This window comes from Mus pahari, chromosome 5, assembly GCF_900095145.1.
Source record: "Mus pahari chromosome 5, PAHARI_EIJ_v1.1, whole genome shotgun sequence".
In the NCBI taxonomy this organism is placed as follows: domain Eukaryota; kingdom Metazoa; phylum Chordata; class Mammalia; order Rodentia; family Muridae; genus Mus; species Mus pahari.
In genome coordinates, this window is record NC_034594.1 from 13,211,765 (window position 1) to 13,216,237 (window position 4,473).

General features: G+C 39.5%; 1 protein-coding gene across 4 annotated transcripts in view; it reads left to right on the forward strand.

Annotated features, from left to right (window-relative positions):
* Khdrbs2 (KH RNA binding domain containing, signal transduction associated 2) overlaps positions 1 to 4,473 on the forward strand; it is a 468,795-nt gene that overhangs the window by 215,185 nt on the left and 249,137 nt on the right. The gene's annotated exons all lie outside the window — the stretch shown is intronic.

Genomic DNA, 4,473 nt, shown 5'->3' on the forward strand with positions numbered 1-4,473 from the left:
TTGTTGGTTTTGGTTTTGGTTTTGGTTTTGGTTTTGGTTTTGGTTTTGGTTTTGGTTTTGGTTTTGGTTTTGGTTTTGGTTTTGGTTTTGGTTGTTTTGGTTTTGGTTTTGGTTTTGGTTTTGGTTTTGGTTTTGGCTTTTGGGTTTTCAAGACAGGATTTCTCTGTACTGTCTTGGAACTCACTCTGTAGACCAGGCTGCCCTCGAACTCAGAAATCTGTCTGCCTCTGCCTCCCAAGAGCTGGGATTAAAGGCATGCGCCACTACTGACCTGCTTGTAAGGCATTTCTTAATTAAGGATTGATGGGGGAGAATTCAGCATACTGTGTGTGATGCCATCTCTAGGCTGGTAGGCCTAGGTTCTGTAAGAAGGCAGACTGAGCAGACTGAGAGGAACAAGCCAGTAAGTCTCATCATCTCCTGCCTCCAGATTCCTGTCCTATTTGAGTTCCTGTCCTGACTTCCTTCAATAATGAACAGTGACATAGAAGTGTAAATCAAATACACCCTTTCCTCCCCAACTTGTTTTTTGGTCATGGTGTTTCTAAGGCAACCAGGTAGCTGGGTTTCCCTCCAACATCTTCCCAAACTGTACCAAACCCTATGGAATGTGAAGAATGTAGTCATGTAAAGATTACCTTCATAGAGCTGACTACCAACACTATGAAAGGCCTTAGCCTAGGAGAAGTTTTACTGCAAACAGTGCAGACAAGCAGGGATGTGCTCTTGCTCAGCATCTGGCCATTGCTTCTGTACTGTGTACTTATGTGTGTCTGCTTTTGTCTGTATATAATTCATACTACTTATTTATACTCAAAAATTTTCAAGTGCCTATTTAAAATGCTTTTAAACTGGGGATTTAGACAAATCCCATTCTGGCCACCACATGAATAATAAATGTGTGTTTATTTGAACTTCATGATGGTGAAAGTCCTGCAGACAATAGTCTTATTTATTTCTGAAAAGGATTTATGTTAGAAGAAACATCCCTTGGGCATTAAGAAGAAAAAGCCTGCAGAAAGCACTTTAGTAAATTATAACTCTTAGGATAACACATGACAATAATGATTGCTTAAGTAAAAACCAAGCACAAAACTTCATATACTGTACATAATGCATTTTCAACTTTTCTATTATCTAGTGTGTTTATATCAGTGGAAAAGCTACTATTGGAGATTAATTGGGATCTTAGAAGACATGGGCTCATTGGTTCATATATAATTTGGTATATTGTTTTGAACATGAGCTGTGTATGGTGAGAACATTTAGCAATAGTGACAGGTACTTACTGCTCTCTACGTGCTTCTTCTTACCACTTTCCACATTTTGTGAGTAAGCAGTTAGACACACTAAGTAATGAGTTAAAAAAAAATCTGCCAAATTTGTATGCTAACACATGGAAAAACTGGGATTATTAACCCTGTTTATAAAGACACAAACGGAGCCGGGCATGGTGGCGCACACCTTTAATCTCAGCACTCGGGAGGCAGAGGCAGGCAGATTTCTGAGTTCGAGGCCAGCCTGGTCTACAGAGTGAGTTCCAGGACAGCCAGGGCTATACAGAGAAACNTTATGGCAGAAATGATGCTTCTCTGGATACAAGGTTATTTTTCAAACGAGGCTGGCAACTGTCACATTGACTTTCTTAGAATGCAGATGCTCTGCAGGGACTTCTAGTGGAGTCTAATGAAGAGTGAGAAGCAATGTAAGAAAAAAAAAAAAAAAAAAAAAAAAAAAAAAAAAAAAAAAGACACAAACTGGATAGGTTAACTGCCACACTCTTCTTTCTTTTAACATAACTTGACCGTGTTCTACCACATGGTCAATGATAGCCTTACAAATTATTCCAGCTTTACCAGCTTAGCACAGTGAACTTAGCATAATGGGTGAAATGTGTATGTGTTTGCTCTCCTGAACTGAAAGCACGGATACTAGTATGCTGGGTTAAGGTTACAGGGCACAAAGAGGGTGCATAAGATTTAAACTTTTCTGCTGGTTTCAGACAGGAGGCTAACGTAACTGTCCTCTGAGAGGCCCCACTGAGCATCTGACTAAAACAGATGCAGAGACCCACACCCAAACCTTGAACCAAGGTCAGGGACCCCTTTGGAAGAGTTGAGGGAGGTACTGAAGGCCCTGAAGGGGATAGAAACCACATAGGACCAACAGTGTTAACTAACCTGGATCCCTGGGAGCTCTCAGAGACTGAGCCAGCAACCAAGAAGCATACTGGGCTAAGTCCGCAGGCAGGGGTGCAGTTAAGTCCTCATGTGGGTCCCCAACAACTGGAGAAGGAACAGTCCTAAAGCTGTTGCCTTTCTGAGGAATACTTTCCCCTACCTGGGCTGCTTTGTCTGGCCTCAGTGAGACAGGATGCACCCAAGCCTGCAGAGACTTCATGTGACAGGTGGAGGTATACACATGGGGCCCAACCCTGTCAGGAAAAGGGGTAGTGGGAAGCAGGAAGGGACTATGTGAGGGGGAATGGGAGGACAGTGATTGGAATGTAAACTGAAAAAGTAAATACAAACCTTAAAAAAAAATGAACACTTATTAAAGACTCTAACCAAACTTCTTATATGCCTAACTTAACAAATTCTGGGATTTTTCTTTCTTATCCATCACAAGAGTTGTTGGTAAATTGAATAGTTCCCTTTTGGAATATGTTAGGAACTGAATCCCTCTTATGTCACATTAAACACATCATTATAACAAGGCAACAAGAAAAACAAAAATAAATAGTAAAAAGCCTTCCCTACTTGGATCCCTGTCCTTATTAGCAAATATGGCACCAGGAACTTCTTTTTGTGTCACCTGAGGTACAGAACACGGCTGTCTGCAAGCATGGCAGACCACTCTGCCAACAGGGTCAGTAGTCTGATGTGTGTGTTGCATAGCCTATGGCATTTTTATATTTCATGCAATGGAATCTAAGACAAAATATGATTCGAGTTTTTCCTCATTTGTCCAAAACAGTTGAACTTCTGAGGTTAAAAATCATACAACCATATAACCCCTTAATATGGTCTTCATCGAATTAACCTAATAACTAAATTAGCATCTAACTCAAACACTCTACCTTGTGTGTTGCAAGTTTATTTGAAACTTTTGAGATAATATCATCTCAAGTGAATTAAATGTTATAAATATGTAATTGACCTGCAAATGTAATTTTTTAGTCAGGCAGATCCCGTTCCAGATTTCAAACCCTTAAAATAAAACCATAACCAAGTTATTTGCTCCCTCCCAGGGGAGCAGGGTAAGCTTTAACTTCTCTGGTATTAAAAATATGACAGGGATGTATGCTTGAAATGCATCAGCATAACTGAGCCTCATCTTTCCATGAAATCTAAAGCTGATTTACTTGCTTATCAAAGTCTTTTATTTGTCTGAGGTGGGAGAAGAGCTCACTCACTGGCTTCTCTTGTTTTAGCTCCAAAGTAGCAGGGACTGCAGACATACACCACCAAAGCAACATAGGGTTTCCTGTTGCCCTGATAAAATGCTAAAACTCACTCAATTAAGTATCTTGTCTTAAATACCACATATAGAAAACACCATGGCTTTTAATTCACATCTAGATTGCAGAGGCTCTAAAAATAGTTCCCATTTACTTCACACTTTTCAACGTTTGTTGCCCTGGAAATACATTATAGAAGATAATCTTTTGGGAAACCTTATTTTCAAACACTTATGTTTAAATTAAGCCATGGATTAACTACAAAATTTTAAAGCTGGAAATAATTCTAGTCATTGCCATGTCTAAACTGTATATTATTTTAGTTTATTGTGCTACAAGGAAAATACCTAGTACTCAATATCTTCTAACAGATCAAGTTGAGCACATGTAACTCAGTATATGGGAGAGGACTCTTTTTTTGCTGGAGATGTTCCCTGGTAGATATTGCTAAGACACTTCTGTGTCCATATAGTTCTATGCCTCCTTCTCTGTAGTTTGCTTCTTGAAGGTATAATTGGACTTCTATTCAAAGCAACTTTTGTAAGTTAAGTTGTGATGAATAATTTAAATATCAACTTGGTATAGTGAAGGATCAACTGAGAAGAGAGTCTCAACAGAATAATTACCTCAGCTAAACCTGTGGGCATATCTGTGAAGGACTGTCCTGATTAACAATTGATTCGGTCCACTGTGCTGGCACCATTCCCTAGGCTGTCATGAAATGTGTAAGAGTGAAGAAAGATAGCTGAGCCACCAAACAGACAGCACACATACAGGGCATTTTAGTTCTGTTCTTTATGTGTGTGTGTGTGTGTGTGTGTGTGTGTGTGTGTGTGTGTGTGTGTGTAAGAACAAAAGATCTGGGGGCACAGCTGAATGTGAGCTGCCCAATGTGTTATCTGAGAACCCAGCTCCTATTCTCTGACAAAGCAGCAAGTGCCTTTAGGCACTGAGAATCACCCTAGCCATATATATATATATATATATATATATATATATATATATATATATAT